Here is a 25,538-nt window from a genome sequence, read left to right as displayed (position 1 = left end):
AATACTTTGTAGCGCCACCTTTTGCTGCGATTACAGCTGTAAAAACTATAAAAAATGTCTGCGCTAAACAAATGAGTAAAATATGAAACAATCCAAGTGATAAAGTGTAAAAAGCAGCTGGCACAAGATCCACAGACAATGATCAACAAACAATATAATCAAAAAGTGCAGCGCTAAAATATAAATGACGCAAATAATGACTTAAAGTTCATTCAAGAAACATAAAAGGTAGGGATGACTAAAAGAACCCAAAGAAAAGTCCAGTTTTTAAACAAATCCGGGAGTGTAGATATAATAACAATCCTTCCTCCTTGTGACACCCAGGGAATGTGTAGAGAGGGGACACCTCAGTGCACTAATGTGAGAAGCCGCTTACCAAACAGCCATGGCTACTCAAATGAATGAGACAGCCTCGCCAGATACAGCATAAATCTCAGGGAATCCAAGAAATCATAGGTAGCGCCGAGAGATGGTAGATTCCTTAAGGTAGCTCCATAAAAATCAGATGGGAGTATGGAAAAAAAATTGTACAGAAGACCATAGCGTAATCCCATAAGGTAGTAATAGTAAAATTTATTAAAAGAACTACTCACATATAGGATGTAAAAACGGGCACATAGAAAATGGTGGCTGGGGATCCAATCGCGGCGTCCCGCATGTATCCAGTCAGCATGAAACAATAATAGCCGGCTCATAGAAGGGGCATGTGGACGTTTGCGTCCCCTCTCTACACATCCCCTGGGTGTCACAAGGAGGAAGGATTGTTAATATATCTACACTCCCGGATTTGTTTAACAACTGGACTTTTCTTTGGGTTTTTTAGTCACCCCTACCTTTTTATGTTTCTTGAATGAACTTTAAGTCATTATTTGCGTCATTTATATTTTAGCGCTGCACTTTTTGATTATATTGTTTGTTGATTACAGCTGTAAGTCGCTCGGGGTAGGTCTCTATCAGTTTTGCACATCAAGAGACTGAAATTTTTACCCATTCCTCCTTGCAAAACAGCTCAAGCTCAGTGAGGTTGGATGGAGAGCGTTTGTGAACAGCAGTTTTCAGTTCTTTCCACAGATTCTTGATTGGATTCAGGTCTGGACTTTGACTTGGCCATTCTAACACCTGGATATGTTTATTTGTTAACCATTCCATTGTAGATTTTGCTTCATGTTTTGGATCATTGTCTTGTTGGAAGACAAATCTCCGTCTCAGTCTCAGGTCTTTTGCAGACTCCATCAGGTTTTCTTCCAGAATGGTCCTGTATTTGGCTCCATCCATCTTCCCATCAATTTTAACCATCTTCCCTGTCCCTGCTGACGAAAAGCAGGCCCAAACCATGATGCTGCCACCACCATGTTTGACAGTGGGGATGGTGTGTTCAGGGTGATGAGCTGTGTTGCTTTTACGCCAAACATAACGTTTTGCATTGTTGCCAAAAAGTTTGATTTTGGTTTCATCTGACCAGAGCACCTTCTTCCACATGTTTGGTGTGTCTCCCAGGTGGCTTGTGGCAAACTTAAACTACACTTTTATGGATATCTTTAAGAAATGGCTTACTTCTTGCCACTCTTCCATAAAGGCCAGATTTGTACAGTATACGACTGATTGTTGTCCTATGGACAGAGTCTCCCACCTCAGCTGTAGATCTCTGCAGTTCATCCAGAGTGATCATGGGCCTCTAGGCTGCATCCCTGATCAGTCTTCTCCTTGTATGAGCTGAAAGTTTAGAGGGACGGCCAGGTCTTCGTAGATTTGCAGTGGTCTGATACTCCTTCCATTTCAATATTATCGCTTGCACAGTGCTCCTTGGGATGGGTAAAGCTTGGGAAATCTTTTTGTATCCAAATCCGGCTTTAAACTTCTCCACAACAGTATCTCGAACCTGCCTGGTGTGTTCCTTGTTCTTCATGATGCTCTCTGCGCTTTAAACGGACCTCTGAGACTATCACAGTGCAGGTGCATTTATACGGAGACTTGATTACACACAGGTGGATTCTATTTATCATCATTAGTCATGTAGGTCAACATTGGATCATTCAGAGATCCTCACTGAACTTCTGGAGAGAGTTTGCTGCACTGAAAGTAAAGGGGCTGAATAATTTTGCACGCCCAATTTTTCAGTTTTTTATTTGTTAAAAAAGTTTGAAATATCCAATAAATTTCGTTCCACTTCGTGATTGTGTCCCACTTGTTGTTGATTCTTCACAAAAAAATACAGTTTTATATCCTTATGTTTGAAGCCTGAAATGTGGCAAAAGGTCGCAAAGGTCATGGGGGCCGAATACTTTCGCAAGGCACTGTACAAGTTAATACTGACTTTGTAAGAAGATGGCTAGATCTGTGCTATACACCAGTGGGTCTGGATACACAGATGGCTAAAAAATAATAAATTACATGACTCTGAAAACGTACCCATAAGCAGAGCCTGAGCTTCTTGTTTTTGGGTTTTCTGCTTGAAGTGAGGACATTTAAACACCTTCTGTTGTAGGATAACGTATCTCTCGGTACTTTAGAGGTGGGCCTTTCGGTTCCTTTTCTACCGCCTCACCGCTACCTTGATGGTGGTAGAAATCATTGTGATGCCGTGTAAATGTGTCATCTGACTCTAGTCATTTTGTTTTAGAAAGCCCTAATAGGTAGTAATGTGGGTCAAGGCTAGGAGGTTTCTGATGTGTTTTATTGTGCAGTATGACGGTCTCTCTACATATTGTCATGTGTCTTTTATCCTTGGCAGAAACCATGTAAAATGTTTGAAATTCGTTGTAATGTTGGAATTTTTATGGAACCTTTTAAAGTCCCATTATAATCCAATTTCATTCATGTCTCACATTGACTTGCAGTTGTCTTTATCTACCCTTTCCTTGAGGTATTATGGGTATACAATGTAATGGTGACCTGGGTGGTTTTTCTGCAAGGGTCAAAGACAGGACTCTTTTTTTCTAGGGCCTTAAATTTCAAACTACCTTTCGCGAAATAGATGAATTTCTATTTTTTTCTGTGTTAGTTTAGCATAATAATTGATTTTTTTTTCTTCTTTACTAAATATGATGCAGATACAGCCAAACCTGGCTTTGTTAAAGCAGATGCACAGAGAAACACGTACAGTATGTGGCCCTTTTATGCTTTAAATGGTAGACTTTCAGCACTAGGGTTTTGTTTTTTGTTTTTCACCTGCAAAGGATTTACACGAAGGCCGATCAGATTAAAGAAGAGCTCCAGTCTAATAAAAAAGACATTTAGCCCTGTTTCAAATCAGTGTGGCTTTGAAATCATGCTACTTCAGCACAATTTCAAAGCCACAGATCAGTACGAGTTGCACCTCATTTCATTGCGTCTTCATTTAGCAGAAGTCTTTGCAAAGCACAATAAAGTCCCAAAAATTCTATTTTTCCCCATTTTTATAAATTATCGCATTTCCTCTGTTCTGTGGGAGGAGAAACGACAGCACACTGATCTTCCCAGTGAATGGCTGTGCAGGGTGGGTGTGTCAGGACAGGTCTGATCAGTGGAGAACAGGCTGAGTTCCAGCACAGCTAGAGAACTGACCACACTGTGCTCTCATGCCTAGTGTGGTCTTTTTTTTTTTTTAAAGTAAAGCAGAAGGACTGCCAGGAACACCAGAGATTTCACACAAAGGACACAATACAAAGAGAACAGGATACTTTTTCATACAGGTACATGGCACATATAAGGAATATCAAATGTTGGGTTCAAATATTCTTTAAGCCCTAGGAGGGGTGAAACATGTCAGAGAGGTGTGGCCTAAGGGCCCAAGTCAACAGAGATATTAGGTGACGTTAGGTTTGCAAGGCAGTGAGTTAGGGGTGCAGAGGGCATACCTCAGTGTTGGTCACTCTCTGAAGGTCTTGGGTCATCGATCCATTGTCTGCTCATTGGTTGGCTGTGCTCGGCTTACTCAGTTAATCCTGAAGATCTTTTTTTTTTTTTTTTTTATTGTGTGAACTGGGTGTGCAGTCTAAACACCTAAACTGTGCTGGTATCCTCCATACTGGGGGCTGAATCTTGAATTCTGATATTGCAATATTAGTGCACTGATTTAATTCCAATTAATTTACAGATCTGTTAATTGTTCTGTTATTTCCTCCATATTTTCTGTTCTTGGTGTGTCTGACCTGAAATTCCTCTATACATCAAATGATGACTTGATTATCAGAGTTTCTGTCTGTCGGATGTCTGGTTTAATCAATCTGAATGATCAGCTGTATAAACACGTCATCTGCTGATTGGATAAGTGGATGCGAGCTCTGATTATGTGTGAGAAGAGAAACTATTGCAGCTCACCAATCAGTGTGCAGTGAAGGACAATAATTGTATTTGGGTTGTTGGACTGTCATTAGACCCCTGTTATTGTGGTCAGATGTCAATGTTTTCATCTGTGCCACTGTATATAGAATTATATTTCTCTTTAATTCATTGATGGACACAGCTGCAGAATTTTCTTAACCATTGGGTTATGCTGCCCCCTACAGGAGTAGTACACTAGGCAGGAAAAAGCTTTGCAACGCCTTTGGGGCAGTCCCAGGGAATATACTCCAACACTCTGCTCTAGGCATTCAGTTTTTTTCTGCCTGGTCAGGAGTAAGGACCTAGTTCCTTGCTGGGATCTCTGGTCTAGGCATTTTTTCTTTTTTAAATGGAATTTTCTCTATTGTTCGACAGCCACAGCTCCATCTTCATTACTAGTAGGGTTATGCTTCTCCCATCAGGAATAGGCACTAGGCAGGCAAAAAGCTTAACCACACCTATGGGGGCTCTCCCTGTAGGCATTACCCCTCACACTCTGCTATCATTAATCAGTTTTGCTCTGCCTAGTGTTAGGTATTAGTATTCGGGGTGATTGTGGGCCCCTCCCTGGAATGGTCGGACCTTAGAGGCTCCCTCAGTTCCCTGGCACCTCAGAGGACTAATCTGGGATTCCCCTCTGCATTCCCCCACACCTAGCAGGTTTTTACCTTGGTGGGTGGTAATAACGCAGCCGTTAGGGTGCCTATTTGAGGGGTGTGGATGGTCCTTTGTGGGTCCCTTGTCAGGGACCTTTAGATGCCCATTATTCTGGGCCCCCTTTTGGGGGTCCTGGAGACCGCATTTTGCTGTGGTTCATGATTTCTATGTTCCTATTAAGATCGCATGGGCAGCCGTTTTATACAATTCCCCACTGAGAATGTACGAGCGGACATGTTTTTGAGGTCCATGGGCTTAACAGGTTTGCGGCATGGCTTTCTACAGATAGAGGCAAAGTTGTCTCTTCCTCTTCCTGTTCAGTCAGTATCCTACACTGATCGTGCTGGCAGCTTCTTGTGGTCTGGTAACTTTTTTCCTTGGTTTTCCTGAGGATTTTCCTCATCTGCTCTGATATTATTATATAATTGTCAACTGAGAGCCCGCAGTGTTAGCGGTGGGACCGCGGTTTTCGTAGTCCTAAAGGGACAGTACCATAAAAAATGTTATTACATAACCTGGAGTCCTAGGATAAAATTTCACCTGCAGACCCCCTGGGTGAGATTGTGGGACCTTACGGTTCCCAGTCTCAGCCAGAGATTGCTGTCTTTTTGCAAAATCTGATGTCCAAGGTATATTTGGTAATTTCTAGTGCTGCCAGCTGCAAACGCCCTCCGTCCTCTCCTACATCAGCAAGGTCTTCGTACTCTGGGATATATATGGTCGCTGCGGAGGCAGACCACCTTGAGTGGTCGGTGTCTTTGCATTCCGACAGTGGAGAGGACCTGTCCTCATCAACCGCAGTGCGGGAACATGCTTTGGTGGAAGCGCTGATAGTTTCTGTGCGGGAAACTCTAAAATTTGGTGATGAACCTACAGCGTCAGGTGCGCAGGTGTCTTTTGGCTCCCGCAAATCCTCTAAGTCGGGGAAAGTGTTTTTTGCTTGTACAGAATTTTTTCACTCCATTGTAGATGAACAATGGAGACGCATTAGGCACATGTTGGTGGTGCCTAAGCGTTTTGCACGCTGTTACCCCTTTGCGGAGGCGGTGTCCAATAGGTGGACTGTTCCTCCAAAAGTAGATTCTCCGGTGGCCAGGTTGAATAAGGCGACTCTGGTACCGGTGGAAGAATCGCCAACTTTTCTGGATCCCGTGGATAGATGGATGGAATCATCCAGCCATTTACAAGTGGTGGCAGGTCACAGGTAAAAGACTACCTTTGTGAATGTTCTGCTACTGAATGGGTGAAGTTACTTAAAAGTAACTTGGAAACTGCACGGCTCCCCCGTGCGGTGCTGGAATTACTAGACCAGTTTGCTCAAGCTCTGGTATTCATGTGTGATATGTCCCTGGATTCAGCTCCGTTAGTGGCCAGGGCGACAGCCATGGGGATTGCGATTAGATGCTTGGTATGGCTGAAATGCTGTTTGGCTGACCAGGCCTCAAAAAAGGCTGTGGCTGATCTTCCGTTTACAGGGGAGAGGCTGTTTGGACCCTCTCTGGATGAGTTGATCAAAGGTATCACTGGGGGGTAAGAGCACTAATCTGCCCCAATCTTCTAAAAGTAAGGCACCACGTCCTAGGCTGGGGCCTTCCTTTAATGCTCATGAACGTCTTTTTTGTGCCTCTGGATCGCAAGAGAAAGAAAAATCGTTAAGGTCTTCTAGGGGTCCCAAGAAGCCATGGTCGGGAAAGACTAAGTCTGGAAAATCTGGGCCTGCTGACAAGTTCTCAGCTGCATGAAGGGGCGCCCTCACCCGGTTCTGGGGTGGGGGGGACGTCTTCGTTTCTTTCAGGAACCCTGGACTTCCTTGATTCAGGACAAATGGGTTCACAAACGTATTCAATCAGGTTACAAGATCGAATTCCGGTCTCGTCCGTTGGACAGGTTCTTCCCGTCCAATCTACAATTATTCCCAGTCCGGTTACGGGACCTGCGTGGGGCAGTACAAGATTTGCTGTCACAAGGAGGGATTGTACTGGTTCCATCTCGGGAATGGTTTCAAGGTTTTTATTCAAACCTACTCACAGTGCCCAGAAAAGAGGGCAAGGTGCCTTCCATTCTGGATCTCAAGGCTCTGAATCGCTTTGTGCGAGTACAGAGGTTTTGGATGGAATCCATTTGCACAGCAGTGGCGTCTCTTCATCAGGGAGAGTTCTTAGCCTCCATAGATATCAAGGACGCATATCTACACATCCCTATTTACGCTGGACTCCGGCAGTTTCTTCGCTTTGCAGTAGTAGAGGAACATTATCAATTTGTGGCGTTACCCTTTGGTCTCGCCTCCGCTCCCAGAGTGTTTACCAAGGTTCTAGCTCCAGTATTGGCATTGTTACGCCAGCAGGGGTTTGCGGTACTAGGGTACCTGTACGATCTCCTGTTAAGAGCGGACTCTCACTCAGCCTTGTTGGGGGATGTTGAGATCACTGTCAGGACTCTACAAGAGTTCGATTGGAACATCAATGTCGAGAAATCCGCGCTGACTCCTGTCCTGACACTGGAGTATCTGGGCTTGACTCTGGATTCAGCCTTGTTGAAGGTTTTTCTCCCACTAGACAAGTCAAAAAAGTTGCAGGGGGCGATTCAGTTGTTGCTGGACAACAATCTGTTCTCTGTTGCTCAGTTCCATGCAAGACCTTTGCAAAGGGAGATTCTGGTGAAATGGAACAAGGATCCAAAGTTCTTGGATTCTATTATTCAGTTGAGCCACAACACGAAGTCTGCTCTGTTGTGGTGGATTCAGTCTACAGCTCTGTGCCAGGGCAAGTCCTTCCGTCCATTGTTTTGGACAGTAGTAGCCATGGACTCCAGCCTGTCGGGCTGGGGCGTTGTGCTGGGGAAGTTCTGTGCCCAGGGTACCTGGACGATGGAAGAGTCAAGACTTCCGATACATTTTTGGAGCTCAAAGCAATAAAGCTATGTCTGCGTCATTGGAGGACTAGTCTGCAGGATTGTCTGATTCTGATTCAATCAGACAACGCCAAGGCTGTGGCTTACATCAATCACCGGGGGGCACCAAGAGTATCTTGGCAGCCAAGGAGGTGGCCGAGATTCTGGCCTGGGCCGAAAGCCTTGTTCCAGCCCTCTCTGCTGTACACATTCCAGGTGTGGAAAACTGGCAGGCGGATTAAGTCAGGTGTTGGATCAAGGGGAGTGGTCCCTGCACCCGGAGGTGTTCATCTCCTGTGGGTTCAGTGGGGACTCCCGAGGTCGATCTGTTTGCTTCTCGCCTCAACAAGAAGGTTTAGAGGTTCGTAGCCAGGTCTCAAAATCCTCTGGCCAACGCCACATACGCACTGGTGGCTCCTTGGGGTCGGTATCAGCTGATTTTTGCATTTCCCCCATTAAAACTTCTGCCGCGGCTTCTGCGCAGGATAGAGGTGGAATGCATTGCAGTCATTCTGGTGGCTCCATACTGGTCTCCCCGGTCTTGGTACGCAGACTTAATAAGGGTGGTCGCCAATATTCCTTGGAGAATTCCTTCTCGGGGAAGATCTGCTGTCTCAAGGCCCGATCTTCCATCCTGCTTTACAGTCGCTGGCTTTAACGGCATGGCTGTTGAAAGCCAGGTGTTGAGGAATAGGGGTCTTTCTGACTCTGTGATTCCAACACCCTTGAAAGCTAGTAAGTTGACTTCAAGAAGAATTATCATCGTACGTGGAAGTCATACCTCTCGTGGTGTGGATCACTGAAGGTGCATCCTCACTTGTTTTCTATAGCTAGGATTTTGGCCTTTCTGCAGAAAGGAAATGAACAGCGGTTGGCTTTGGGCACAATCAAAAGCCAAGTCTTATTTATTTATTTATTTATTTCAGGTTCTTATATAGCGCTGTCAATTTATGCAGCACTTTACATATACATTGCACATTCACATCAGTCCCTGCCCTCAAGGAGCTTACAATCTAAGGTCCCTAACTCACATTCATACATACATAGTAGGGCCAATTTTTTTTTATACAGGATCCAATTAACCTACCAGCATGTCTTTGGAGTGTGGGAGGAAACCAGAGTACCCAGAGGAAACCCACGCAGGCACAGGGAGAACATGCAAACTCCAGGCAGGTAGTGTCGTGGTTGGGATTCGAACCAGTGACCCTCTTGCTGCTAGGTGAAAGTGCTAACCACTACACCACTATGCCACCCTTATAGAGAGGAGATGTAACTGAAGCTCTGCATAATGTTGTCCTGTTTTTACCAATACTAAACTGTAGGTCAGCGATAATTGCTTTTATTGGCCCAAGTGTTAAGGCACAAAATAGGTTAGGTGGCGATGAGGTGAAGTAAGAGGATAAGTTACACAAAAGAAGCCAAGAGACAGAAGAAGAATAATGGGGGAACAGGAAAGAGAAGAAAGGAAAGAAAGAATGAATGAGAGAAGGTAGAAGGAGAGGGGATCTACCACAGGGGCCACTGACACATCTCCAGGAGGGATGCTAGTATACAGTGGCGGCCGGTGCATAGGGGGCGCCAGGGCGCCGCCCCCCCTGAAAAAAGGAAGAAAAAAAAAAAAGATAAAAAAAAAAAAAAAGATTGCAAAACGAGCAATAAAGTTTGAAAAAAAAAAAAAATTGCGTTCGCCGCCGCCGCCGCCAGCCGATGTGGAGGGGGTGGGGGGGTGGGGTTACCACCCAGAAGAGGCGCCGATTGGCTGCCTTCTGGGGGGCGTGGGGGGCGTAACCTGGGCGCAAGGCAGATTCCTTGGAAACCCCCACTTCGTGGATTCCTGGCTGTGATTGGTCCAGCCTCCAGCCTGGACCAATCACAGCATCCAGGACATCCAACGCTGACCCCGCTGACGTCACTCGCAGCAGTGGACCGGACCGCGGGCGATGGAGTCGGGTGGACACCGGACGGGAGTGACGGCGGCACCGGAGAGGAGACCAGACCAGGTCATCTGCTGGAAGAAGACATCACCACCGGTGAGTCCTCGTGGTCCTCCTGTCCTGTCAGTCCTCCATGACCATCCATCCAGCTTTTCCACCACCATCCCCCTATGCTCTGCCTCATCCCATGAGTCATGGGATGAGGCAGAGCAGAGGGGGATGGCGGTGGAAAGGCTGGATGGATGGATGGTCATGGGATGAGGCAGAGCAGAGGGGGATGGCGGTGGAAAGGCTGGATGGATGGTCATCATGGGCCATGACCATCCATCCATCCATCCATCCAGCCTTTCCACCGCCATCCCCCTCTGCTCTGCCTCATCCCATGACCATCCCTCCCACCGCCATCCCTTTGCCTGATCCCATCTCTCCCACCACCATCCCTCTGCCTGATCCCATCTCTCCCACTGCCATACCTCTGCAGGGGGCATGTACGCTGGTCACTACATTGAAAGGGGGCATGTACGCTGGTCACTACATTGAAAGGGGGCATGTATGCTGGTCACTACATTGAAAGGGGGCATGTACGCTGGTCACTACATTGAAAGGGGGCATGTACGCTGGTCACTACATTGAAAGGGGGCATGTACGCTGGTCACTACATTGAAAGGGGGCATGTATGCTTGTCACTACATTGAAAGGGGGCATGTACGCTGGTCACTACATTGAAAGGGGGCATGTATACTGGTCACTACATTGAAAGGGGGCATGTACGCTGGTCACTGTATTGAAAGGGGGCATGTACGCTGGTCACTGTATTGAAAGGGGGCATGTACGCTGGTCACTACATTGAAAGGGGGCATGTACGCTGGTCACTACATTGAAAGGGGGCATGTACGCTGGTCACTACATTGAAAGGGGGCATGTACGCTGGTCACTGCATTGAAAGGGGGCCTGTACGCTGGTCACTGTATTGAAAGGGGGCATGTACGCTGGTCACTACATTGAAAGGGGGCCTGTATACTGGTCACTACATTGAAAGGGGGCATGTACGCTGGTCACTACATTGAAAGGGGGCATGTACGCTGGTCACTGCATTGAAAGGGGGCATGTACGCTGGTCACTACATTGAAAGGGGGCATGTATGCTGGTCACTGCATTGAAAGGGGGCATGTACGCTGGTCACTGCATTGAAAGGGGGCATGTACGCTGGTCACTGCATTGAAAGGGGGCCTGTACGCTGGTCACTACATTGAAAGGGGGCATGTACGCTGGTCACTACATTGAAAGGGGGCATGTACGCTGGTCACTGCATTGAAAGGGGGCATGTACGCTGGTCACTGCATTGAAAGGGGGCATGTACGCTGGTCACTGCATTGAAAGGGGGCATGTACGCTGGTCACTGCATTGAAAGGGGGCCTGTACGCTGGTCACTACATTGAAAGGGGGCATGTACGCTGGTCACTACATTGAAAGGGGGCATGTACGCTGGTCACTGCATTGAAAGGGGGCATGTACGCTGGTCACTACATTGAAAGGGGGCATGTACGCTGGTCACTGCATTGAAAGGGGGCATGTACTGTGTGGTCTGTGCTAGGGGGTCTGTACTGTGGGGTTTGTACAAGGGGCCTGTACTGTGGGGTTTGTGCCACTCTGTCAGTGTATCCCATAATAGGGCCCCTGCTCCCTATTATGGGATATACTAGTACTGATGGAGCCCTTAATATGTGATATATTGGGAGAATTGGTTCACGCAAGCAAAATACAGGGGACAAAATGGGTGGGGTCTATAAGGGGTGTGGCTTCTGAGAAATGGGAGGGGCCAAAATAGAAGGGCGGGGTCTTGCGCCCCCCCATCTTAAAACTTCACCAGCCGCCACTGCTAGTATAGGAGTAGAAAGTCTCCTCCAGGGTCAGTGTTGGGCTAATCGCAGAGTAAACCACAATACAGGTTGGTAATCCAACCAAGGTTGCCATATCAAACTGAACCGGTCGTGCTCATCTTCCAAAAATACAGTCTGTCTTTCATTAACCACTACACCACTGTGCCGCATGCATTGATTCATACTTTCATCCAGGGAGTGCGCCATATGGCTCCTCCTAGACGATCTCCGCTGGCTCCGTGGGATCTCAATCTGGTGTTATCTGTGCTTCAAAAGCCTTCTTTTGAAAAAAATTGGGAGATTTCTCTGCCTTTGTTGTCTCAGAAGGTTGCCTTTGTTGCGTTGTCCGGCCACTCCCCTTATCTGGTGGTACACAGGGATAAAATGGTACTTTGTCCTAATTAGTCGTTTCTCCCTAAGGTGGTTTCTGATTTTCATTTGAATGAAGACATTGTGTTGTGTTCACTCTGTCCTAAGTCCATGCATCCTAAGGAATATGCTTTGCATTCTTTGGATGTGGTTCAGGCGATCAAGGTTTATTTGGAGGCAATCAAATCTTTTGGAAAGTCGGATGCTCTTTTTGTTCTTTCTGATGGACCTCGTAAGGGATTGGCTGCATCTGCTGCGACCATTTACAGATAGATCAGACAGACGGTGGTACAGGCTTATTTACCGAAGGGCCAGGTTCCTCCTTTCCCGGTAAAGGCGCATTCTACAAGAGCTCTGAGTGCCTCTTGGGCTTTTCGCCATCAGGCGTCGGTGCTGCAAGTGTGCAAGGCGGCGACTTGGTCGTCTGTGCATATGTTTACAAAATTCTTCGAAGTAGACGTGTTGGATGCTTTTTTTGGCCGCAAGGATTTGCAAGCTGCAGTTTGAAAGAGATGTATTTTTTAGTTTCTCTTTGAGGGTGTAATTTTGTTCTGGGAGCGCTCCGGTTGTTCCTGGTTGAGCTCCATGTTACTTGATTGGCTACGTTTAGCCTTTGGAGAACTTATGTTCGTTTTTTGCATTGTTTTCCCACCCCTCATAAATTTACTGCTTTGGGACATTCCTACTAGTAATGAAGATGGAGCTATGTCTGTCGATGAACGATAGAGAAAACTGGATTTTTGTAAGAACTTACCGTAAAATCCTTTTCTCTGAAGTTCATTGACGCAGCACCCGCCCCTCTACTTCTGTGTATGGGGTTTTTTGTCTTCTAAACACTGCTTGCAACTAAACTGATTAATGATAGCAGAGTGTGAGGGATTATGCCTGCAGGGACAGCCCCCATAGGTGTGGTTAAGCTTTTTGCCTGCCTAGTGCCCATTCCTGATGGGAGGAGTATAACCCTACTTGTAATGAAGATGGCCCTACGTCTGTCGACCTTCAGAGAAAAGGATTTTTTACGGTAAGTTCTTACAAAAATCCAGTTTTTTCCTCTTTTATTATTTTCTGTTCCTGTGAGAACTACAATAAAGTGCTGGACTGGGCGATGGCCATGATATTCTAGATCCTTAAGGTCTCCCCAGTCTGGCCAGAGAGTGCGCGCAGGCCTCAGCTCCGCGCTAGGTTGGCGCGACATAGCCCCACTGGATGGGGGCTGGCCTGCGAGTTAAACGTCTTGTGATGGCGCATACGACCTGGACCTCTTGGCCTGCAGAACCCCCATTCCAATGGTGCGGTGATCTCCCAGAGCGGTGCCCACCCAGTTCCATGGTATGGTAAGTAGCGTCCCCCCTCTCCCCTGGTAGTCTTTTAGGGTGGACGTGGGCCCATCCCTGGGACGATCGGACCCCCCCAGGTTCCCCTCCCTTCCTCCCAGCCCCTCTAAATGGTCACTGTGGATCTTTCGGCCCCCCACCCCACCCAAACCCCCCCCCTCCCTCCAAGGTGCGGTTGTGAGCTGGCTTTGCCACATGCTCCTATGGGGGGGTTGACTGTAGTTGCTGCTGGCCTAGCTGCTGATGCTGACTGGGCTGCTGACCTTTTTTTTTTCTGGAGCGCAACTGGGGGTTGAGCAGGGTTTCCTGCCATCCTGGGGGTTGGTGACTGGGGAAGGGAATGTACTCGGGGCTCCCTGCGGCGGTTGTTGGGCTGGGGGGAGGGGATGTTTTACCATCCGCGGGTTGGCACCTCACGCCGCCGAATCTGGCCTAAAATTTAGGCCGTGGCTTTGCAGCCTACTTGGCGGAACCTATGTGGGGCGGCCTCTGTAAGGATGGCTGAAGCCACTGCCTCCCGTGTGGGCATCTGCCTTCCCCTCTGCCTCTCTGGGTGGTTGGATCCGCTGGGGCTTGTGTCCTGTCGGTGGGGCGCCCTCAAAATTTAGGCCGTGGCTTGCGGCCTTCTAAGGCTGCAGCCTACTAGGCCATGCGGCCGAGTTGGGTGCAGCTACTGGGGGGGGGGTGACCTCAGTGGGTCTAGCTGATGCCCCCAATTACCCCCTTGGACATCTGCCGGGCTCAGGATTCATACTATTTGCAGGTTGGCCCCCACAAAAATTTAGAACGCGGCTTGCGGCCTGCTGGGCCCTATGGTCAGCTTGGCACCTCCCTTGAACCGGGTGGCGCTGTGGGGGCACTTCATTTTTAGTAACATTCTTGCCGCCATTATTGTGTAAATGGGAATACCCTGCCTTTGCATCTGCGGCATGGCGGGTGGTTCACCTTTGAGGGCTAAGTTCTATTATGTCCTCTATGGTGGGCTCTTAGGGCGACCCTTGTCTTTTGTGGGGTCTCATAGGCTGTCCATTTGTGCACCCTTGGCCGGCGCCCCCTTGCAGGATCGCAGTTGGCGGTCTCCCCTGATTGTCATGTTACGGGGTGTGCTTAGTATGTAGCGACCCTACTGGATCTGCGTCCACGCACTTTGAGTACTCTTGAGTACTCGAGTAGTTAGTGAAAACGATTCCTCTTTTACAGCAACTGCGCATGAAACGGCGCTGGTGGATGCACTGATTCGGACAACTTTAAAAATGAAGGATGCAGCTACTGCTGCTGCGTCGGAGGCGCTAGTCTCCCTTGGTACCCGCGGTTCCCCAAAAGCTGCAAAGGTATTCCTGCCTATTTTTTTACAAAATTGGCGCGAGTCAGTGACCTAAACGCAGTAGGTCGGTGCCTAAGCATTTCCCTAGACAGTATCTCTTTGAAGAATCCCTGTTAAAAAGCAGGCAGTCCCACCTGTGGTAAATTCTCAGTTTCAAGGCTGAATAAATCCACTCCAATCCGGTGGAGGAGTCTCCAGCTTTTAAAGACCCCTTTGACAGGAGAGCCGAGACTTTGGTCCACCACATACAGTATCTCACAAAAGTGAGTGCATGCCGCACATATTTGTAAATATTTTACTATATCTTTTCATGTGACAACACTGAAGAAATGACACTTTGCTACAATGTAAAGTAGTGAGTGTACAGCTTGTATAACAGTGTAAATTTGCTGTCCCCTCAAAATAACTCAACACACAGCCATTCATGTCTAAACCGTTGGCAACAAAAGGGAGTACACCCCTAAGCGAACATGTCCAAATTGGGCCCAAAGTGTCAATATTTTGTGTGGCCACCATTATTTTCTAGCACTGCCTTAACCCTCTTGGGCATGGAGTTCACCAGAGATTCACAGGTTACCACTGGAGTCCTCTTCCATTCCTCCATGACAACATCACAGAGCTGGTGGATGTTAGAGACCTTGCGCTCCTCCACCTTCCAATTGATGATGCCCCACAGATGCTCAGTAGGATTTAGGTCTGTAAACCTGCTTGGCTAGTCCATCAACTTTACCCTCAGCTTCTTTTGCAAGGCAGTGGTCTTCTTGGAGATGTGTTTGGGGTCGTTATGTTGGAATACTGCCCTGCGGCCCAGTCTCCGAAGGGAGGGGATCATGCTTTGCTTCAGTATGTCACAGTGCATGTTGCCATTCATAGTTCCCATAATGAACTGTAGCTCCTTAGTGTCGGCAGCACTCATGCAGCCCAAGACCATGAGACTCCCACCACCATGCTTGACTGTAGGCAAGACACACTTGTCTTTGTGCTCCTCACCTGTTTGCCGCCACACACGCTTGACACCATCTGAACCAAAAAAGTTTATCTTGGTCTCATCAGACCACAGGACATGGTTCCAGTAATCCATGTCCTTAGTCTGCTTGTCTTCAGTAAACAGTTTGCAGGCTTTCTTGTGCATCATCTTTAGAGGAGGCCTCCTTCTGGGACGACAGAGGAAGTGGAAGAATACACCTTTGAGGTCACGGAGTGGAAGAATACCCCTTACAATGTGGTCAGTGAGTAGAAGAATACCCCTTACATTGTGGTCAGTGAGTAGAAGAATAACCCTTACATTGTAGTCAGTGAGGTGAAGAATGCCCCTTACATTGTGGTCAGGGAGGTGAAGAATGCCCCTTACATTGTGGTCAGTGAGTGGAAAAATGCTTCTTACATTGTGGTCATTGATAGGAAGAATACCCCTTACATTGCGGTCAGTGATAGTATGAATACCCTTACATTGTGGTTAGTGATAGGAAGAATACCCCTTACATTGTGATCAGCGATAGGAAGAATACCCCTTACATTGTGGTCAGTATGAAGAAAAATACCCCTTACATTGTGGTCAATAAGAAGAAGAATACCCCTTACATTGTGGTCAATGACAGTACGAATGTCATACATTGTGGTCAGTGAGAGGAAAAATTCCCCTTAGATTGTGGTCAGTGAGAGGAAGAATACCCTTTACATTGTGGTCAGTAAGAGGAAGAATACCCCCTACATTGTGGTCAGTAAGAGGAAGAATACCCCCTACATTGTGGTCAGTAAGAGGAAGAATACCCCCTACATTGTGGTCAGTGAGAGGTAGAATACCCCTTACATTGTGGTCAGTGAAAAGTAAACCCCTTCAATTGTTGTCAGTAAGAGGAAGAATAGCCCTTACATGGTATTCAGTAAGAGAAAGAATAGCCCTTACATGGTGGTCAGTAAGAGGAAGAATACCCCTTAGATTGTGATCAGTGAGAGGAAGAAAACTGCTTAGATTGTGGTCAGTTAGTGGAAGAATGCCCCTTACATTTGTGGTCAGTGGGAAGAATTCTAAAAAGATTGTTGGTGTTGCACCATTGGTTTTCCAAGTGACTTTAGCCCTGAAAGTATGCAGAGAATTGAAGGTCAATCTGCTACTGCTCAAGGGAACCCCTAGCAAGCCCTGGAGATACCGGATTTCATGGAACCCTGCTTGAGACAGGCTGGTATAAATGAACAAGATGATTTTAAAGCTGGTGTGCTATCAAATAGTGCAGTATTGTCAGAAAATGCCTCTGTTGATATCCTGATCAGCTGGAATGGTGCATGCACAGACCGATGGAGGACTTATCCGACGATCATTAAAGCACTGAGGGAGAATATAGTCGTCAGTTTCTGCTTGGCTCCAAATCTGCCCTTCAACATAGCCAAATCCGCCCTGCAGCACATCCAGATCCGCCTGTCACATGATTGGTCAATTATCGCGCGTGAGCAGATAGCCAGGCAGAATCTGATGATTACATTCTTCCTCTGCGCTTTGCTCATCATGTTGAAGGGTGGATTTGGCTTTGAGCAGAGAGTCAGGTAGAATCTGATGATTACATTCTCCCTCAGCCCTTTACTGATCGTCGGATAATGCCTCTGATGATCTGCGCATGCGCCATGCAAGCTGATCAGGATATCGGCTGGAGTGACGTTGTGTACTGTGCATGAGCAGATCATCAGAGGTGTTATCCGACGATCTGCTCTATTCGATACACACCTGCCATCAATGGATCAAATCTGGGCCAGTTCAGCAGGGACCAGCTGAGATTAGTGCCTGTCAATCCATTGATTGATTGAGTTGGGTACAACCAGCATTTTCAATCTCTACATCCGCATATTGTCAGCCGCTATAGCTGCTAGCAGTAATCACTGTGCTCTCCTGGCAGGAACTGCACCCTCCCCCCCCCCCCCAGGAGAACACAAAAGCCTTGCTGGAGGGAATCAATCGATTTTCATTTCTGCAACCACAGGAAAATCGCATCCTCTTGGGTCGGCCCAAAGGTACCCAAATCAACCAGGAAAAAAAAATTGGGATTTTTAGAACTGCGGCCCCTAAAATCCAATATGGCCTATCCCCGAGTGTTAAATTGGGCCCTTTGTTTTAGAAAATGGCCCCCAGTAATTCTATCTTTGCCTGGGGCTGCATTTTGTCTCCACAGAGTGATTGTCGCCATAACGAGCGTCTCTACAGAAACTGTGTCATCTTGCGAGATTACTTCCATTGTTCTGCCCTACTTAATACCTCCTGAGCATCTGGATTAAATGGCCAGCAATCTACACAAAGTGAGGAAGACAAAAAAAAAATAAAATATAGTCCTGGCTGAATGGGAAGCATCATTTCAGTCTTTTCAATCGAGCGAGAGGAGCCGGAGATTCGCCGCTGATTGTTTATGAAAACAAACAGGAGGCGGAGGGAAGCGCTGACCTCCCTGTGTACGGCTGATTACTGTGGGGCTGATGAATTTACCAAGTGTGTCATTTTCTCGCCGCCATCTCATCAGACTTGTATTATTATTAAAGAATGTTTTTATCGCTCTTTTTATGTTGTTTTGCTGGTGTAAAATGCATTGCGGGCACTTCATCTGGGAAGAGATTACAGCAATTTTCAGCCAAATTTCATTAGCGATTCTGGACATAGCGCAGTGAGGGAGGAAATCGTAGCTCTGCCTTCCTCCTACATTAGAAATTTCTGTGCTCATTGCCGCTTCTGATTTTTATAGAATTCCTATAGAGAAAGCGGATTGCTGACTCTGAGAATGTGAGAGGGCACACAGCTTGGGGTATGAACTCCGGGAAGGAGGGTTACCCCTGGATATAGAAATATGCCATTGATCACCTCCCTCTGAGTCTCGGTTCAAACTGATGTGGTGCAAATCTAATGCGATTTCTGTTGTGACAGGTGCGATTCTAATGCAAATTAATGCGATTTCTGAGGGGATTTGGCACAGCTGGAGATAAAATTTGCACAGAACCTGCATTAAACTCACACAGGAACCTCTTTTTTTTTGACAGGATCAAAATTGCACCGCATAGATGTGAATGGCTTTCATACCAAACATTGTTTTTTAAGATGACATGCCTATCTGTGATTCAGATCAGGTGTAATCCGCATAGAATTCGCATCGGTGTGAACCGAGACTGAAATTGCTTGGTTGCAACCCTTATATCGCAGTTCCAGTACTTTCCCGATTACTGACCTGGAGCAATAATGAAGCAAGCCAAGTTAATATTTTTCGTAGGTCAGCGATTCTGAAAGCATTGAAGCCAGAGGATTATCTTGACAGCCAGGCAGCTGACACTTTTAGAGGTTAACATTCAGCAGAGTTCATCAATGGAAGTGTTTTATTGTTCTTATGACAGGCTCTCCTTAGCACAGCTGTTGGAGATCTACAGACACTGAGATGTGCTCAGCCGGAACAGAGACTTGTGTGGTCATTTCCTGAACAGTAGACCACTGGCTGTTTAATTCCAGCCATGCTGATATGGAATTTAGCAGGTTGCCTTCCTTCCATTCCTCTCCTCTTGAATGGTTAGGGTGTCCCACTCAGATCCCCTGTTGATTGGCTGAAGTACCCAGATGCCTATACAGATTGCCCAGTTACCCATACAAATTTAATACCTAGTTGCCTATACAGATTTCTCAGTTCCCTTTACAGATTTAATACCCAGTTGCCTATACAGATTGCCCAGTTGCCTATACAAATTTAATACCCAGTTGCCTATACAGATTGCCCAGTTTCCTATACAGATTGCCCAGTTGCCTATACAGATTGCCCAGTTGCCTATACAGATTGCCCAGTTGCCTATACAGATTGCCCAGTTGCCTATACAGATTTAATACCCAGTTGCCTATACAGATTGCCCAGTTGCCTATACAGATTTAATACCCAGTTGCCTATACAGATTTAATACCCAGTTGCCTATACAGATTTAATACCCAGTTGCCTATACAGATTGCCCAGTTGCCTATACAGATTTAATACCCGGTTGCCTATACAGACTGCCCAGTTGCCTATACAGATTGCCCAGTTGCCTATACAGATTTAATACCCAGTTGCCTATACATATTTAATACCCAGTTGCCTATACAGTTTACCCAGTTGCCTATACAGATTACCCAGTTGCCTATACAGATTGCCCAGTTGCCTATACAGATTGCCCAGTTGCCTATACAGATTTAATACCCAGTTGCCTATACAGATTGCCCAGTTGCCTATACAGATTTAATACCCAGTTGCCTATACAGATTTAATATGGACATCAAATACTGCTCCAAGTGGTCTTTTGGCTCACTTTCACCAACCATGAGTGCAAACTAAATACGGTCTGTCCTCCAAAAAAACTCAAAAAGAATAAGCGGCAATTGTCTTTTTCCTTTTCAGCAAACTTTTTTTGTAACAGGTCCTGATATCAATTCCATGCACATTGCCCTCTACTAGACCCTGCTGACACATTTCACCTCAGGAGGGGGAGGTGCTGGCTGGAGTAGAATGCGTCAGTAAAAGAGCATGGTGTGGTGAAAGTCAATCTGCTTGGATCTCTTTTAAACTCATCATGCTACAAAAAGGTTTCGTTTTTTGTTTTTTTTTAAAGAAAAAGACATGGCCATGTGCGGCCTTTTCTGATTGAATTAGCCCCCACTCACACCTGAGTGGCAGTGCATTTATAAAGTATTCAGACCTTCACTTTTGTATAATTTTGTTATGTTGCAGCCTGATACTACAGTTCTTTAAATACATTTTATTTTTCTCATGAATCTACACTCAGTACCCCATAATGACAAAGTGAAAACCGAATTTTAGGAATGTTTGTAAATGTATGAAAAATTAAAAACTGTAATATCACATTGGCATAAGTATTCAGACCCTTTGTAACAACACTTTTTAGCTAAGGTTCCTCCCAATTCTCTTAGTTGTTGGTGAGATGTTTCTACACCTTGATTGGAGTCCACCTGTGGTAAAATTGATTGGACATGATTTGGATAGGCTCACCACAGCTGACAATGCATACTTTATCAGACCAAAAGCCATGAATTTAAGGGCCGGTTAACACTAGTGCGATGCCAGACATTGCATGTGATCTGCACAGCACTGCTGTGTAGATCACATGCAATGTCTTTGGGATGCGAATTCCGCCATACAAACTGTGTGACTGAATTTACATCGCATCCGGACCAAACTCGTGCAGGAGCCTTTTTTTTTTTTGTCTGCATGGGTGTTCACATCAATGCGATCCGATTCTGCAAATCACGCTGCCTTTTGCAAATGGATTGTGGGGTGTCGTTAACTTACCATACACTCCGCAATCAGTTTGCATGAACAGGTTGCGATTTTGATGCGGTGCGAATTTGCTGTGAATTCGCACTGCATCGAATGTGAACCGCCTCTTAAGGAACTTCCGGGAGAGCTCTGAGACAGGAATATTGCAAGGCACAGATCTGAGGAATACTACAAAACAAATTCTGCTGTTCTGAAGCTTACCAAGAGCACATTGGCTTCTATAATTCTCAAAGGGAAGAAGTTTGCAACAACCAGGACTTTTGGAAAGATACCCGTGTTATTGTGTTGTATCCATTCACATCTGAGTGATGTGCTATCGCTGAAAACCCAGTAAAGTATAGGAGCTCCAGTGTGCATGATTGCGTGTTATTGGTCCTGATAGACTTCATTGAGAGTGATTTTGTGTCTAATAACCATCTCCTCCTCCTAGTAACTAGTTTTACAATAGCTAAAACAAAATGCTCTAGCCTAAATGCAAAAAAGGCATACACAAACATGTAAAAAAAAGTGTATAGAAAAGGGCAGAAATTGCTGGCTTAAAGAGTAACTCCACTTTAGTGGGGGGAAAAAGCAAAAAAAAAAAAAAAATTATATAGCGTATACAATTGCGACACAAGTCCTATTGTAATTGAATGTTATTAAAAAATATCTTTCCCTTTCAATCTGCAGCCGCAATATGGCTACCTGGAGATGTTCTTTAGACAGAATGTGTACAGAACTCCCCTCCCCCCCCCCCCCGAAACATTTCTTGCTTGTGTGATTGACTCAGTCAGATTTCAGGCATCCCCTGCAACAAAAATGTCATTTTTGGTGAGATACTTCCAATAGGAACACATTTAAATGATTCAGACCCCCTTATTAGTGCCCTACAGCTGCACAGCTGATTGATAATTATGAAACCACTCCCATTAGACTCACTTAGCACATGGGCACAGAGGAACAAACAGTGATTTTTTCACAATAATGAAAGGTAGGAATCTGCAACAAAGGTTGTTATAATCCTTGCAATGTACAGAGATCACCCAGAGGGGAATGTTTTTTTCTCAACAAAAGTGAAGTTACGCTTTAAGTGTGAATGTAGCCTTCTAGACCTCTTCAGAATTTTTAGGTGTATAGCTGGAGAAGCGGGCACAACATGAAGCCAAGGAAATAGCAAGGTACAGGTGGTACTGGTCATTCATTTTGTCCTTACGTTATACTTAAATGCCTCACCTTTGCCATGGCAGTGCCTGAAGTACAAGCAAATGGCAACCATCCCAACCTTTAACTAGCCTTTGCAGCAAGGAGCACATGGAAAGGCAACACACATCAAAAGCAAACAAAAATTCCTAGCTCACTTACCAGCAAGCCTGCAACAAACCAAATTGACCCAAACAGTTTGGCTGTACATCGCCTATAGATCACAGGAGGGCAGTTCGTTCTGCACTCCTGTGACCCGTTTTCAGCAGAGAGCAGCCTGAAGTCCGCTCTCTGCGAATGCCACAGAAGTCGGTCCAGGCACCGCGTCATCACAATCATGGAGTCAGCAACTCATTGTTTGGGAGCTATCAGAACCGAGCGACTGGCGGTGTTCGGCGCTCGGTTCTCAGTGCAGAGGCGCCGGGGGACAGGTGCAGCATCGAACCGATGTTGCATCCGCCTAGGTAAGTATGAATGGGGGGGGAAAAACAAACCCCATACTTCTTCTATAAACTATCAATTATTGTATATGTGCTTTAACTTTAGAGACTCTCAAATTATAGACTTAGGACTGCAGTACACTGGGGTGCCCTACAGTGGTCGCTGCAGCTTACGCATGTACAGCGGGTAAAATAAGTATTGAACACGTCACCGTTTTTCTAGGTAAATATATTTTTAAAGGGGCTATTGACGTGAAATTTTCACCACATGCAGTCTATACATACAAAGAAACCAAAACAAATATGTTCAGAAATTAAGTTATGTGTAATAAAATAGAATAAAAGGGGAAAAAGTATTCAACACATGAAGAAAGGGAGGTGCAAAAAGACATGGAAAGCCAAGACACCAGCAGAAATCTACCAGTAATTAGAAAATCAGTGCAAATAAATAACTGCTGGTTCAGTCTCAATGGATTGCCTATAAAAAGGTGTCTCATTACCAAGGTGTCATACAAGAAAGATGTCATGATGGGTAAAAGCAAAAGCTCTCTCAGGACTTTTTGCAACCTTATTGTTTTAAAACATACTGATATCATTGGTTACAGAAGGATTTCTAAACGTCTGAATGTTCCAGTGAGCACTGTTGAGGCCATAATCCAGAAGTGTAAAAAACATAATTTCACCATACACCGGTCACAACAAGGGGATCCTTGCAAGATTTCTGACAGAGAAGTGAAAATAATTAAAAGAAGAGTTGTACATGAGCCAAGGACCATTTGTGGAGAGCTTTAGAAAGACCTGAAATTAGCAGGTACAATTGTTTTAAAGAAAACAATAAGTAATGCACTCAACTCCCATGGCCTGTATGCACGCTCACCACGCAAAACTCCATTGCTGAAGAAAAAGCATGTTAAAGCTCATTTAAAGTTTTCTGCATAACATTTAAACAAGCCTGTGAAATACTGGGAGAATATAGTCTAATCAGATGAGACCAAAATTGAGCTTTTTGGATGCCATAGAGCACACCCTGTTTGGTGGTCAAATGGCACATCACCCCAAAAACACCCCCATACCATACCAAGTGAAGTTTAAAGGTGGGAACATCATGGCATGGGGCTGTTATTCAGCATACGGTAATGGCAAACTTCTTATTATTGAAGGAAGGATGAATGGAAAATTGTACCAAGACATTCTTGAAAAAAGGTGCTGCCGTCTACCAGGATGATAAAGATAAAACGAGGGTGGACATTTCAGCAACACAATGATCCCAAACACAAAGCCAAGGGAACTCTCAATTGGTTTCAAAGAAAGAAAAATAAAGTTGATAAATGAAGAATAACCACGCTTCCCAAAAAATAGCAGCTAGCATCAATCACCGATAAATTATAAAAAGTAATATATAAATAAAATGCAGTGCTTAATATAGTCCACAATATGATGAGTCCACACTCAGGTGATATGTTACGTGAAGATGTGACGTCTCTAGTGAGCAGGATTGAAACAGTAAGCACCTCCACCACACAGAAAGAACCAAATGTCCTCTTACCAGATCCTGGTGACCACTGTTCTCACAGCGGTCGTAAATGCCTTAAGATCTTAATAGAGATCGGTCATGAAATACTCCAAGCAGAGTCCCGGATCCTCCAAAGTAATGGGTGCAAAGAGATAATCCTCCCATATATCAAAAAGACAAAGGGGGAAAAAGACAATGGTGCAGTACGTTCAAAATAATAGTAAAGTTTATTTAAAGAATGCACTCACCAAACATGAAAAATTCCACGCATTGAAAGGAAAAACATCAGCTGTCAATAGTAGTCACAACCGATATGCAGCGGTGTGTTCCTTCCGGCTTGTGACGTCAGTAAACGAGCCAGCTCCGCCTACATGTTTCGCAGACAACTGCGTCATCAGAAAAATAAAGTTGCTAGAAAGGCCCAGCCAATCACCTGACTTGAATCCAATAGAAAATCAGTGAAAAGAACTAAAGATCAGAGTTCACCGAAGAGGCCCCATGGAACCTTTAAGATTTGAAGATTGACTGTGTATAAGAGTGGCCCAAAATCACACCTGAGCAACACATGAGACTAGTTTCTCTATACAGAAGGTGTCTTGAAGCTGTCATTACCAGCAAAGAATTTTGTACGAAGTATTAAATAGCTTTCAGTTAGCGTGTTCAATACTTTTTCTCTGTGTCATTCCATTTTATTACTTATAACCTAATTTCTGAGCATATTTGTTTTGGTTTCTTTGTATGTATGGATTGCATGGGTTGTTACCAACGTGGTGAAATTTGTGTGTCAATAGCACCTTTAGAAATATACTTACCTAGAAAAATGGTGACATGTTCAATACTTATTTTACCTGCTGTATTTGCAAATGTGCAGGCAAATGTTGCAGGCTGGCTGGTAAGTGAGCTGGGAATTTTTCTTTGTTTTTGAAGTACCTGAAATGAGCCTCTACCAGAACTACAGATATAAGAGATAATAAGCCATAAAATAAGAGGTCATCTGCAGAGTATATTTTTCAGCCACACATTCATTTGACACATCAGCAGTCAGTCACTTAAGATTTCATTATTAAATCATTATCTTCAATAAAAATAATTCCACAATATATTGCGGGTATTTCCCACCTCTGGGCCACTCATAGGCACACATGGAGTGGCAGTGAATATTCAAGCAGAATGGGTTGATTTCTTCTGTGGTCTGGCTGGTCAGGATGGCAGGCCGGTCACAATATTTCTGTGTGTGGGCAGCAGGATTGAGAGCTTAATAACTGGCATTGTTGTGTGGAGGACAGCTAGCTCTGAGAATGTTGCGTCTCCCACTCCTTGCTTCGTCATCTGTGATTCCTCCCTGGGGGTGATGGCTGGCCTGGGGGTTAATTCTTAGGAGGACCATCTTCATTCTTAGGGGTATGTTGTTCACTATGATTAGATCCTTCTTCTGT

The 25,538-nt window shown here is 45.5% G+C and overlaps 1 protein-coding gene across 4 annotated transcripts in view; it reads left to right on the top strand.

The window, feature by feature from the left end:
* The window catches only part of SHTN1 (shootin 1), a 241,956-nt gene that overhangs the window by 119,985 nt on the left and 96,433 nt on the right, over nt 1-25,538 (top strand). The gene's annotated exons all lie outside the window — the stretch shown is intronic.

Source organism: Pelophylax lessonae (genome assembly GCF_965119305.1).
Source record: "Pelophylax lessonae genome assembly, chromosome: 9".
Classification (NCBI taxonomy): Eukaryota; Metazoa; Chordata; class Amphibia; order Anura; family Ranidae; genus Pelophylax; species Pelophylax lessonae.
This window is presented reverse-complemented; position numbering and strand designations above follow the sequence as displayed.